This window comes from Ambystoma mexicanum, chromosome 10 (genome assembly GCF_040938575.1).
Source record: "Ambystoma mexicanum isolate Mex_15411 chromosome 10, UKY_AmexF1_1, whole genome shotgun sequence".
Taxonomy (NCBI): domain Eukaryota; kingdom Metazoa; phylum Chordata; class Amphibia; order Caudata; family Ambystomatidae; genus Ambystoma; species Ambystoma mexicanum.
Window position 1 is genome coordinate 1,103,299,699 of NC_090932.1, and position 14,964 is coordinate 1,103,314,662.

Sequence of the window (14,964 nt, forward strand, 5' to 3'; positions counted from 1 at the left end):
CAACGTTAACCGGGAAGGGCAGGTTTGAACCAGCCTTGGAAAAGTACAGACAACAAGCAGATCCCAGACAATGGACATAACTCTATCTGAAGAAGCAAAGAAACAAATGTGGCTGGAAGGCCAGGTTCTCAACCGCTCACACCTGTCACTGAGAAGAAAGTAGCTCGAACAAGTCTCCAGAGGCCAAGGAGGTAATAATACCCGGAGTGAAAAGGGCTAAAATCCTCATGAATAACTGAGCAGAATAATTTGAAACACGGTCCCCACACACGTGACTTGCAGCTGGCAGAGAAAGCCTATTCATTAGAACCGGACATAGGCAGACAGAGACCTTAGTTCCCATCAATCTCTTTGGGGCGAAAGATGCAATATAGTGTTAAGCTGAATCCTGGCTAGAAGTCCAGGGAATCAGGGAATGGTGAATGTAGTGGAATGCGCTGCACCTTGGGGCCGTTCTCATCACCTTGAATTCTTGCTCATGTGCTGGTAGCAGTCCAAAGATGCCCAGGCTGAGAAGGCCTTACCTGCCCAATCATCATCCAGCCCTAACGTTCACATTGACATTGTTGCACCCACCAATCATAGAACACCCCAATTACCTGTTCCCCATGTATCTTTTTGCAGGTGGTCCCAGGGCGAGTTAACTGATAGGCCTGAACCAATTAGATTTCTAACCCATATAGAATACATACTCATCCGTACTGCTCACCCTATCCCGTCCCACCGAGGTTTTTGCAATGTATCATTTGTTTGTGACATCATATCAAATTCAGACACAGTGGCAAGCCTGTACCAGGACAAGAGAGACTTGGAGATCGCTTGATGTCCATTACTGTCCCTGTTTTATTTGAGTTTTGTTAATAAAACAGCACTTTTGCCATATTACTGGACTCTTCCATTTTTTGGAGCGTATCCGCCTGCCCGCCCGCTACGTACCAGAGAGGGGGCATCTTTCCCAATATCGACACTACTACAATAACAAACACTATCCATGTTAGGGTGAAGTTAAAAAGAACGCTGCCTGAAATGCATGAGTAGAATAGGCCATTTCAGCTAACAAGCCACACATGTGAAGTCCTGGGCATATAATGTCAATGCCTGGACAATGCCTATCTAGTACCTATACACAAGTCAAAAATGTCAGCGTTGCCAATGCTTGGTTTTAACAGGGCTTCGGTGTAAGGACTATGAGGACACACATATTGCTTATAAATTAAGGTATTTTTATTACACCAGGAGCTCCTTTATAGCTGAACTTAAGACATGAACTCTCAGAAAGCTGCTTACAAATAACACTGCCATGCCTTTCCAGCACACTTCTTGATGTTACCTCTTGACAGAGTAAACTCAGACAGATGCCGGTAAGATGTGATTTGGGCAGGGAAGGGCAGGTAGTGTGTGGGAATGGCCATAGAGATTGGGATGGCTGTGGGCAGTGAAAGGGTGGACCAAATGTCAAACAACATCCACAAGCTGTGTGTCTTCCTGACGTCCCGCCTCCCCCTTAGCTGTACTCCAATACAATAGTTTTGGCTTTAAGATGCCACTAAAGCACCACCTATTATGCAAGCGCACCTGGCCCCTTGGGAGCGTTCACCTGGTTGACAATAGGACACGTTTCCTGCCACACAGTAGTAACCTGACTGGGAATTAATGGCAGAAGAGGAAATGCTGAATTCCAATATCCCTAGGAATGGTGACACGTACCAAACTGCCGAGTGATGTGAGCTTTGCAGCCTAGTTTATCGATTGAACAAATTACATCTGACATGGGAGAACTTGAGACCTCTATAACCTCTCCCACTACAGAATGCTAAAGACAAAAAAATACACTCTAAAAGAGTCTGTGATAAAGTCGTCTGCTTGTAGTAGTTCTTTGACACAGGCATGCGGCTTGCCACTTTGCATGATGAAAATACATTTTCGGTTCTACAGAACATGTTTTTTTACTCCTAAAAAAATCTGTCATTTTGGGAATGGAATAGCCATCACCATCTGATTAATTTGATCTGTTTTTGATTTTCTCAAGTGCAGGTTATGTTTGAACCGCCAATTGTGTGCAGTGTGAGGTTTTGGCTTCGATATTCAGATGTGCGAAGGACAAACGTGGTACAAAACAAACACTGACAGAATCACAGGCGTTGCTAGGTGGGACTAGGGGGGGCTATAGCCACGAGGCATTTGGTTGTAGACCCGGATAGAAGCTCCGGGGCTACAGCCAAAAGGCTAGCTAGCTCGGAGTCCCGACAGTCCAGACATTAGCGTAGCCCCGGATCTTTTCCAGACCTAGCAACACCCCTGGACAGAATGATAAGAAGCAGTTGCATCCCAGCAATGGGAGTGGACTGAATGCCTCCGATCCACAGGTTCCCACTTAGATGGGACCCAAGCCCCTCTTTCCTTGAAAGGCCTTGAGGCTCCAAGCTCCCTCTCAAAAATAGCAGGAGCACTCCATCGAGTCGTGTGTTCGCTTGTCGGAGCCCAACCAGCAGAGATGATGTCAGTGGGGGACAGCGGGAGAGGGGAGCGACGGGCACTTCTTCTCTCCTTTTGGTACGCAAGTGGGACTGGCTATGTCTTGTGCCCACCAAAGTGTCTTACTTCTTGCCCTGCTTGGCACTCTTGTGACTACAGCGCTCTCTTGTGCCTCTATTATTGCACTGTGGACACTGTGAAAGACAGTCTGCAATTACATGGGATTTCCAAGGCATGCTTCACCCAATTCCCACTCAAGCCAGGCAACAAAATGGCCTGCTCACCTCCCAAGCTGCACTAGAGGATACCAGGGACGTCATTTCACCAAAATGCCAGGGGTAGGGGAAGTGACATCACACAACCCTTGACCTCTGATGACATCACAGGACATGATGTCATTTGACCCCACACCGAAGTGACATCACAGGAAGCGATGGAACACGACCTTTCACCCCACGACAAAACAGGAAGCGGATCACATAGCATTGTTTCTGAGTACACTACAAAAATATGGTTACGATAGCACTGTAAAGTGATATACATTTCATACAAGAATGGATCCCATAAAACTTGCAAAGTCAGAGGCTTAGGACGGTGCCCGATGCAACACGTATTGTCTAAAAAAAGGGGGACCTAACTCCTCTAAAAACTCATCCTTATGGATCCAAATTGATCTGTTTGGAAACCTTACGAACTACCCTCCTCAATTGCAACAAATGACACTCACAACTCCGATTGGAAAATATATATATCTCTATGTTTTATTACAAAATTATTTTTATATATCATAAAACTTTTTTTTTTAAAACAACATATCAACCACATCGAATCCTAATGTGCTGAACAAAAAAGAAACTGAAATAGAACAAATAAACAATAGGTACAAAAAGTGGTCCTGAGGTAGGACCTGAAAAGTTCTATATACTTGTGAATTAGAAACCTGCACCATTAATAAACAAAAAACTGTTACTGAAAAAAGTGTTTCTCTTTGTGGTTGCTATCAACATTACAAAACAAAACATCTAATTGTATACCGAACAAAACACATGACATAAAACATATATATATCATTAGCATCTTTGGTAAAACCACAAGTTTGATGTCTAATCTGGAATCTCCTATATTAGTACTGAGATTCTATCAATAGTTCTTGGTACGAAACAGCTATAAATGCCTTATTGAAACTGTGACACCATTCTCACAGACACATTAACCCAACATGTTTCATTCCCATTATCCTTAAAAAGGGTTGGTAACAGGAAATTCATCAGGGGGATATTTTGTAAACAACAAATGGCATGTCAATTACTGGAGATATTCCGCATACATTCTGTGCAACTTGATGCAAAAGAGAGAGGGTAGCTCTTTTAGGATGGCTTCTTTTACTGTGGAGTACCAACCTAAGCAAAGGGGAGAAAGACAACTGGACAAATCAGTTGAATGTCTTTGGAACAAACACTTAACATAGTAGTTTTGTTGGCCTTCTGAACAATTAACAAATTAAAGGCTAACCTCACTGCCAATTTATGAATAGTAGCAGGGGTAATGGTAGAGTCTTCTTGTGCGGAAGGTCTGCTCTCTGAAAAACGTGAGGTAGCAAAAAACTAGTCAGTGGCGGTTGGAAGATAACAGGGTATATTTTTTCGTGAATGCAGTAACACTTTAAGGCTTGTTGCAAACTGTTGATAACAGCAGCTACAAAAGCAAAGTTCCTATTTTCTGCTTGCTTGCACAGCAAACTGTAAAAAGTGCATTGAGCTTTAAATATTGCTTTTATACATGCTCTCTAAAGCACTATTCTTTATGTAAAATAATATATATATATATATACACATCTTGAGTACAAAGTGGACCCAAACGCGTCAAATTCAATTGCTGGCGATTCTCTGAGCTGAATGGCTAATCTAGGTGAACAAGACAAGTTGTTTATACTGTAACAACAGGTTAAATTTAATGTTGAAAAAGTCTGAACTCGTGATGGGGTCCTTTTGTTTAAGTGGCGGCTAGAGCGTAGGGTTCTCATGTAGCCGTGACCATATTAGGGCATTCAGAGTTGATTCTGTGCCGCTGTGCTATTTCCTTGCACACACTTGGCTGTGCCTGTTAAAACAAAGATTGGGAGAAAGACTGACTGAAGTGAATTGCCCTTAGCAGATTCAAGATCTTCGTGCATCCAGTTTATATGAACGTGCAGTAACGCTCGTGTATGTTGCTTTTGTGCTTACAGTGTTTGCTTTTATCACCGCGTTGCCAAGCTCTTCCCGGTCTGTTCTCAGTCGGGCGCCTGCATCAGTAGCACGTAACTACTTGACGTTGCATCGCGTCGGGTTGTATATGCAAATGCGTTTAGTCGGGGCGTAGAAACTGATGACGGTGAACAACTCCAATGTCCGTGTATTGGTGGGGGCCATCTCTTGGATCGGGTCAAGTATCAACTGTGCTCTTCCTACGGCATTGTTGGTGAAGCAGAACAACCCGTCCTCATCCGCCTTTACCACTGGTGTGTTGATTATATATATCTTCTTAACACACCTTTGTTCTACTGAGACTCGCTATTTTTGTGCCGCAAAAAAATGCACTACTCTCTTAATTGGTGACCATAACTTCTTCTATTTCATATGGCATTTGCACATGGATTGTAACTTGTATAGGGAAATGTCAAGGCAAACCTACTGCTAAACTAGGATGTATCCTTGAAATGAGGGCGATTCTTGTTTTCTAAAGGTCCACAGTTCTGGAAACACAAGCAGAGTTCTTTTCGGGGGACTGAACTGACTTCTCTTCACAATCTATTCCAATCAATAAGTTAATTGAGTCCTGTCTCAACAGAGTTGCAAAGATAGATTAATCTTTGTTCTGTATCAAATTATCTTTTCTTGTTTATTGCTGTGTCTTCTTTTCGATCCACTTGTGACAGGACACTCCACGTTAGGGATTCCGGTGTATGAACCATGGCCAAAAAATGGCCCACAAGGGGAGCTGTTATGTTCTTATTTCTGATGCAGCTTTTATGGTCTGTGATCCTTGTTTTAATTTTCCTTTCTGTCATTCCGATGTATATTTTATGACAAGGACACCAAATCATGTATACTACCATCTGTGAATTACAGTTGGTAAACTGTCTTTGCTGCCAAGGTTTTTTTAGGCCCAAATCTGCTTCCTTTGTGCACTTGGTGCTAGAACAGCAACTACAATGGCCACATGGTGTATGTCCAGTTCGTTTTGGCATGCCCCAGGACTCAGTCAAGGTCATATGGGGTAATTGTACCGAAATATTGTTTCTAGTAACCAGACCTTTTATATTTGGACCTCTCATAAACGCACATAGTGGTCTGGTGATCGGACACTCCCCAGAGTCTAAAATGTGCCAATTACGCTTAATGATGGCATTAATGATGGCATTAACTTTGTTCGAAAGTGTGTTAAATGTGCTGACAAACACAATTTGATTGTTGTCTTTTGATTTGTTGCGGTATTCTAAGAGGGCTTCTCTATTGTTATTCTTTGCTCGTTTGTGAGCTCTCTTTACGATCTTGTTAGGGTACCCTCTTGTTTGCAACTTTAAACTTAAAGTTGCAGCTTCATCTTCAAAGGTTATAGTACTGGAACTATTTCTCTTGAGACGTAGAAATTGGCCCACTGGTAAGTTCTTTCTGATGTGACTAGGATGACAGCTGTCATACTGTAAAAGGGAATTACGGTCCGTTGGTTTATGATACGGTTTCACTTTTAGTGTGCTGTCAGGGCTGTCTGCCCAAATTGTGATGTCAAGGAAGTTAATTTCGGCTGTACTTGTAGTTCTGTCCATTCAGCCATTCTTTGAACTTGTCAAAAGTGGCTGCATCTCCGTCCCATATAATTAAAATGTCATCTATAAAGCGCCTCCAAATCTGAAGATGGCTTAGAAACGGATTGGAGGGGCTATAGATCACGCTTTTTTCAAAGGATTCTACGAACAGGTTGGCTGCGGAGGGGGCTACAGATGAACCCATTGCCGTTCCGTGCACTTGTTGAAAAAGTTGTTGATTGAAACTGAAATAATTTTCTTTTAGGGACATGGTCGCACACCAAAGTATAAAGCTGTTTGGGCAGTTTCCCTCAGTTCTCTCAGTAAGGAGTACCTCTTCTAAGACTTCAAGATTATTTGTCGCTTGTTGTCAAAAGGGTCGTTTTCGATTAGAGTTATAACTTCTGTAGTATCCTGTAGTATCCTGTATATATGAGTACATCTCAAGTACAAACGGTTTTAGATATTTGTCCGCAAATTTTGAAAGCGGTTCTAACAGTGATCCTGACCCAGACACGATCGGACGGCCTGGAGGGTTGGATAGTGACTTATGAATCTTTGGCAGGATGTAGAATTTACGTATTGATGGTTTTTTAGCCATTAAGAATTCATACTCTTGCCTACAGATCCAGCCTCTTTCCAGAGCTTTCCTTTTTTTTTCTTCGATCATTACTTTTAGACGTGATGTAGGATCTTCCTGTATTTTCTTGTAAAATGATGTATCTCCTAACTGCCTTGTGCATTCCGAAATGTAGAAGTCGAGGTTTAATAACACTATTGCTCCTCCTTTATCTGCCTTCCTTATTACAATTTGTTCGTTGTTTTTTAATTGTTGCAAAGCTTTACGTTCGTCCCGTGTCAAATTTTGAAATAAATGGGTATTAGTGTTGTTCTTTTCCATTAGTTTCAGTTCAGATAAGACCCGTTTTTTTCGAACACTATTGCTTCTGGTGTCAAACCTGAGAAAGTGGGATGAAAATCGGAGGGATTTTTTAAACCACTGTTATTTCTTTCACCTTCGTAACTCTTATCTGTGAAAAACTGTTTCAGATGGATTTTCCGGAACAGCTGATGAGTCCTTTGTTCTCTGATTAATCTCTGTTCTCATCCTAAAACCACATACAAGAATGGATCACCATATGTATCATTAATATCAGTACGTATAGGCCCATATTACTAAATCACTGAGAATGCAAGCAGAGGTCCAAAGCCAAATGATAATGATGTGTTATTATATAGCACTTACGCTTAAGCGCTTCACATAGAACAAATATACATACAATATCACCCAACCTGTGTTGGTACTCATTTATTGACCTCAGCAGGATGAAAGACTGAGTTGACCTTGCTGGGAGTCAAACCTGCAACCTGCAGATCACACACACATTGCAGAAGCCAGCGCTCAACCCACTGAGCTATCTTTCCGGCGGTAGCCATCAGAAAACCAGCCACTACAGAAGCAAAGAGCCACATTCTGCTGGCCACAGCCTATGAGCCTCAATGTAAAAAAAAAAAAAATAATAATAATAATAATAATAAAACAAAATATTTTTTGCATTTATTTTTAGGGATATCAGGGGAGACCCCAGGGGTCGCAGTGGCTACCCCTGGCAACACCTAAATGACTTCCATGGAGGAGCCTTTTCATAAGAGCCATTCCCTTGCTTTTTACCATTTCAGCAGAATGTGGCAAAACTCGTATACCTTAAAGGGACAACAGGGATGGACAAAAGGGATAAACAACAGGGCCAACCATGGTCTATCAATACAAATCACACACTAAAAAGGCAGTGGCAGATTTAAGGCAAAGGGCCCCGTGGGCAAAAATGGCAGAGGGTCCAAGTGGGTGGGTCATGGAGGTGGAGTCTAGAGTGGGCGGCGTTACAAAATGATGATCTTTAGGGATACACAATACATTTTTTTAAGTTGTGTTTTTTTTACAGATTTATTGCAGCAACAGCATAAACCGTGGATTCAGATTTCGCTCACAAAACACACCGTCAGATATATAACCTTCCCAGTCTCCCTCCGACAGTGGTTTCAACCTTGTCAGCTGGCGTGGCTATCAAACCCGTCCACCCATTTGTCTCACATTGTACTCATTATGCAGAATGAAGCGAAAACACTTTCACTCTTAACTCTGCTCTTTTTTCCCCCCAGGCATTCATGTAAAATGCTTTTGAAATCTCTCCTTTCAAAGTTTGCAAAGATTAACTTTTAGCGCAAACACATCACAATTCTAAGGCCACTGCCTGCTGCTGTTTACCACTTCACTTCAAAATGTACTTCACGTCTTTGTGCAGCGCCAAGGGGAGGTCTGGCATGTAGGAAACCTCAAATCTATTGGTGCCTCATGAAAAATAAGTTTGTATTTTAGGGCTCAAATGCATATATGTGGGAAAAACACTGTGGCAAATCCGAATAGGTGTGACTTTACATGGCCAGAATACTGCTATTCACTGTAAAAAGCAAACATATTAGTGGTATGCACGGCGCACCAATAATTTATAATAAACTTCCAGCTCTGGATTGAAGTACATCTACTGAATGCGAGGTCTGCGACGTGTGTCAGTCAGAGAGAGACTGGGAAGGGAAGGGGCGGGGCAGGGCACAGGGGCCCGCTCCCCATTTGTCTACCTGGCGACTGTTAAATCCGCTTCTGTAAAAAGGCTCTGAGTTGTCACGAGTTTATACAGGACAGGAAACAGCCATGTCAAAATGAGAGAGTCCAAAAATTCTATTTACTTTCAAATTCATACAAAACTAAGACATGGTACCTGTTGTCTCGGGAGGATAGTTCAGTGGTAACGTGGTTGCCTACACTGAGCAACACAGGTTTGAATCCCGGGTCTGCACTTAGAATGCTTGTTATAAATAACCTATCTTCTCATTACTGTTAACAATATGTGTGTTGCTAAGATTCGTGCACCGCAAAGTCATCCGTGCTTGATAAAGCACTTCAATTAATCCAAACAAAACACGTCATTAATGCACAAGTGAATACAACAGCGGAAATACAGTAACTGTATTGGCTGTCTTTTCAATTCTTGTTTTGAAAGACTGGATATGTCTCAATAGTAACTAATATTGACACAGCCTTTTGAAGTAAGGCTGTCATTATAACCCAACATGTTCCGTTCCTTTATATCAATTTCCTCAATCCTAGGAGCCTCTTCAGGGGATTTCTCTTTCGCTGTTCTCTTTAATACCCGCCCAACTGGGTTAGGTGAATTATATGCCAATTTTAGAATGTACGTCTTAGTTCGATACCGGATTCGTATTCTTCTATGTATAGAATACGTAGCGGAATCATGTAGATATGGGTGCTGCCTACCGAGACCTACTTTACATAAGGTAAGCTGAGGAAGGGCTTTGTTTTCGGTACGTCTGCTTTAATATTGAGTGACTCTGGCTTTTAAAGTAAGACGTACTGTGGCTCATGGAATCGCGCTGCTCCTCGTGGTTAACATCGACCGCTGAATAGGTTGCTCCTATATATGGCAACACGCCACTTCTCGCCCTCACAGTTCTCGCCCACAAAACAGATCATTACAAGACAGTAACAGGACCATGCCACTAAAGAGGGATGGTGGGCGGGTTTCTCAGAGCTGGGGGGAGAAGAGGGCACACCCAGGGGCCCTGGGGCCTTATGTAGCCCCCTTCTCTGGGTCTTCTCCCCTCTGTTGCCCCTCTGCGACATGCTTCCGCCCCCTCTCCCCCGTGGGTGGGGGCTGTCTGGTTTGTACCTCCTTCCTTTCCATCCCCTGGTTGGGCTGGGTGGGTGTCCCCACTAAGTGCGGCGCCCACCATTTGCCATCCTGCCGGCACGTTTGCCTGGCAGATGCTGCTGTCCTGAGGCACTCCTCCGTAGCTGAACTCGCCAGGCCGCAGCCTGCTCCTCTATCACATCTAAGGAACCCTCCAGTGGCCCAGACTGCACCCACAAGCCTGCCCAGCGCATCCCCTCACCTGATCCAAAGGGTCGCCATTTTGGTGCCTCGCTGCTGCTGCCATGTCCACGACCTTGATGCAGCTTGTGTGGGTCCTCCAACCACGTTGGCATTGCTTGTACCATCCACCCATTACAAGGGGCTCTGTTTGCAAACCCTGTAACCCGGACCGGTGCCTCAAACAGAACTAAATCACGACATTGGATCTCACGTCTGCATCCCGGGCGCCTGGACTTTGCTTACACATCCCAGCAGCCGTAGACACATCTTGCGGGTCTTCACTGGTCTTGTTCTTCTGTGCCTGGGGGCTTCGCCTGCAGTCTTTCCTCCAAGGCTCTGCAACCGGGACATGCGCAGCAAGTGGAACTTCGCTCCAACACTGCACCCTCATCTTTGCACTGCTTGCCAGCCGACATCTGGTCTGAATTCCTCTGGTTGGCACTGCATCGCTGCCAGCCCAATGGTGACCTTCTCTGCAGCTTCCTTGGGACCCTGGGAACACACTTTACCTGTGTTATCCTATGACCGGGAGCAGCCTATTGACTTTGTCCTTTTACTTCCCATTGACAAACTTCTAAACTAATCTAAACCGTATCAAATAATATTAACCTTTAACTTACCTTTGACATAGTTTCAACACTTGTTTACATGGTTAAGTAATTTCTTTTAGAAACACTTCGAGTACTTATCTATTATGGAGATATTTCTTTTCCTGCACAATTTTATAGAAACAGTGTATCTTTCAGAGCCAGTCAGAGAGGGAAAGGAAGGAACTGTGTGTGTGTGAGAGAGAGAGAGAGAGAGACCTGGCTGCTCTGCCAGCTGTCACTGTGAGAGCCAGGGATCTTAATGGAAACGCTGCATATACACTGCAAGTTGGTCTTCGCAAGTCCTCGCAAAAGGACTTGTGGAAAATCTCGCTAAAAGTCCTTGGCTTTGAATGCCCAATTCTGCTTTAGCGTCAGTGTCTGCCAAGGGCACCCAGAAAACATACAGCTACCTGGCTGCTGTGACAAAAGCGGCAAAGTTAGGCAAGTGTGAATCTGCAAATATTTAATAAGCATTGGGAGAGCCAACAGAGCAGGTCTAAGTGCAGTGATTTCCAGCTAATGACCACTATTTGGAAACAGCTGCTCACACGACTGTAGTCTTGTATAAGAGGAACTCATGTGGGGAAGTATTTAATTCACTTTGTATTTGGATGGCTCACAGATTGAATATTTGCAAGTCCTTCTTCCATCTCCATTGTGTGTGATGCATGCTGGTCCATATGAGTGCAGTCATGCAAATACCTCTTCTATTCCCGTGGGTGACGGCTCATATGGTCTATGGCTCATAAACACAGCATTGCGTTTCCTTCTTCTTTTTCCATGACTTGCGGGCTGCACGTGCATGAGCTTATTTTACTTCTATTATGGTCTAGAGGGGTTACAATGCTAATCCTTCTGTGCCTGTGGCTCATTGCGCATGTGTGCTGCAGCATGAATCATCCTTCCAGTCCAAATGATCACAGCTTATAGGTGCTGTCATGCAAGGGCTTCTTATAAGCCTATGGTGTACAGCTTACAGGCAGTAGATAAAGAGAAACAGAACTTTAGTCGACAGGTCCAGTGACTAAGGTTACTGTGTACACTAAATAAGAACGGCCACTTAAAACCAACATTTTTAATCAAAACAAAAGAATACATTTTTAAAACATGTAATAAATCTACAGTTGTGTGAAATGATAATCATAATTTAAGCAATTTCGTGAATTTCACACCATATATCATAGGAAACATAAACCTCTCAATGGAGAATGAATTGTAAACATAAGTACAAGGATCAGTAGTAAATCACTGTGTACAGTTTGCAGTTGGTTTGCACAAATTTAAATTCCAGAGAACTCTGATGTTATGCAGAGTCATACAGTCTCGACATGTTTCAGTTCATATGTCAGTTGTACAGAACTTTCTTCAGGAGGGATGTACAAATGGATTTCCTATAGTCAACCATTGGTTGATGGCCCTTCACCGGACCTGTCATGAAATAAAACAGGAGGATGTGATCTGCCATTAATGCTGTGTGAGTCTCCAAAAAAACCCAAGTTTGGTTCGTGGACCAATCAACGAAGGCAGCAACATTACCTTGAGTCGGTTCGTGTGGGGGCGGACAACTCAGCAAAGAGGAGTCAAAGGATATACGCAGTGCTCCTTAGGTGTAATAAAAAAAAAGCAGAATGAATGGCTTTTAAATCGCTAGCAGGATTAGGGTAATCCTGGACAAACACCCATAAGGGTTAAAAATTAAGCTGTGTAGGAAAGTGTGACCCACCTTCACATGTAGTAGTAGAGCCGCCACAGTGGGTAGATGGTGTTTGGGGGATGGCTAGGGTAGACACCTGCCAAGAACAGCAGTCTTAAAGATGCTCGGGTTCAGCAAAGTAAAATGGTGTCACCTAAAGAGGTAACAGAGACAACTATAGGTACAAACGGTCTGAATACACACAGGCAGTAAGACAAAGGTTTAGCACTAGTAAATTCAAAAAAGGCCATAAGTACCTTAAGGGAGGCCAAGCATATAGGGGCCGTAAAATGAGGGTCTAAGGATGGCGGAAGGATCTCCGCTATCCTTAGATCCTCATCTTACGGCCCCTATATGTACCTATAGTTGTCTCTGACCCTACTAAAGGATTACTATAGCTTCCAAGACAAACGTGTTGCCCCTGAGCTATCCACTCGGTACAATCAGCTTCTTCATTAAGCATTAGTAAAGGTGGAGTGCTGACTCTGTTGTTGTATGTGCTTACCTGGGAGCGGGCAGTGGACTGTTCTATGAATGGGGTCACGTGGAATGTTGGGAAGTGAGGCAGAATAGGCAGATGGCCTCCCTTGTGGCCTGTTGAGATGGATTGGCCTGAAGAAGAAAACCATTATACGACAAGGGTTAGAGGTGGGAGAGAGTAAGCAGCGATGTGACATTGTTCTCAGATGGGGAGAGGCCACTCCCCCACTGGGCATGGAAGGGAAACATCACTCCCGAGTGCATGCCAGGAACGACCCTGGGAAAGAGGTGCAAGGGATCGGCCTCCGGAGGACTTCAGCCCACCCTGAAAACAGGTGGGGTAGGCTGAGAGTAGCCAATCGACTAGTCACTGGAGCCAATTATGGCATGGGCAACTGGGTGTGACGGCAGAGAAGGGGCCCAGCATCGGTGCCCAGTAAAATCAAGATGGTGGCCTGGGGGGGGAGAGAAGGAAGGAAGGAAGGAAGGAAGGAAGGAAGGAAGGAAGGAAGGAAGGAAGGAAGGAAGGAAGGAAGGAAGGAAGGAAGGAAGGAAGGAAGGAAGGAAGGAAGGAAGGAAGGAAGGAAGGAAGGAAGGAAGGAAGGAAGGAAGGAAGGAAGGAAGGAAGGAAGGAAGGAAGGAAGGAAGGAAGGAAGGAAGGAAGGAAGGAAGGAAGGAAGGAAGGAAGGAAGGAAGGAAGGAATCCGGCTACGATCCGAGTGGGTGCATGAAACTATGAACTGTGTGATGCACATTTAAGCACATTATGACTTGCCAGTGGCATCCAGCCCTCCGTTATATTAATAAATTATATGTTGGGTCCATATTTAACATACTGTAAGGCAAAGGATGCATGTTTTTGTGTTATGGGGTGATTTGGGCAGCTGGGGGAAGAGTAGTCCACAAAGGAGTATTTAGGAGATATGGAAATAGGACTGCTGTGCGCCCACAAGGTGGATTGGGCTGCCTCGGGGCGCTAACTCTTAGTTTTGGTGTCAAGCGGCATCCAGCGGAGGTGAGATTGGAAGGTGAGGGTGTTAATATGAGAGCACCGTTGTTGTTGGTTATTGGACGTGTTACAATATAATTCGAGGTGGAAACCTCATTTTGTGTGCATAGCATCACTGCGCTGTCAAAGAGAGGATTGTGGTAAGAACTGAGGTGGTAGCTCATCTATCTCTCTGTAACATCCATGAATGCAGGTTGCCTAACATATGCATTTCCTGGCACGGATCTGGGAGGAGGGTGGCATGAAGAGGTCTGCCACTGACCTAGTGGCAAAGGCCAGCCAGCGGGGCCAGGGCAAATGTCCTATGTCTGAGGTTGGTAAACTTGCATGTATATATACTATAGTGATGATAGCACTCTATGACTAAAAAGTGTACCTGCGCCTGATAGCCCTAGCTAGAAACAAAACCATAGTCTCAGTATGCTGCTCCTCTAGAGCTCAGTTCCTCCAAAGGAGGGCTTCAAAAGTTGGGCAGACACCCCAAAGAAGAGTAGAAAGGTTTAGGTGGGAGAAGTGTTCAGGGAGCCAAATTCGAGCCTGCGGAACCAAGTGTTGAGGCGCAGAGTCTGGCTTTGACACTGCACTATACATTGATGATGGGCAAGTGATCTCATCTCACTGTATGATACTATGCTGTCTTCTGTGAAAAGGGCTGCCTGCCTTCTCACACTCTGTTGGCAAGGTTTACACCATTATATGCTCTTTCGTTTAATGAGAGACATTTGAGTGAAAAGGATTCGAGACAGAAAAGAGACGGTCAGATATTGCAGATCCTTGGCAAGCTTGTTTTCAAGCTTATTGACACAATTCTTTTGGGGTGAGGGGTACAATTTCAAACATTCCTATGCACTTCATGTCTAACAAAGTCTGTGTGTTGGGTTTATTTAAAGCTTTAAAATATAATTTAAAACCCCCAGATGTTATTGTTCAGGCTCACATCAATTCATGTTCTAGTACTTCTATACTTTCCATGATGATGG

General features: G+C 43.9%; 1 protein-coding gene across 2 annotated transcripts in view; it reads left to right on the forward strand.

Moving 5' to 3' along the window:
- AEBP1 (AE binding protein 1) overlaps window positions 1–14,964 on the forward strand; it is a 367,991-nt gene that overhangs the window by 61,238 nt on the left and 291,789 nt on the right. The window lies entirely within an intron of this gene.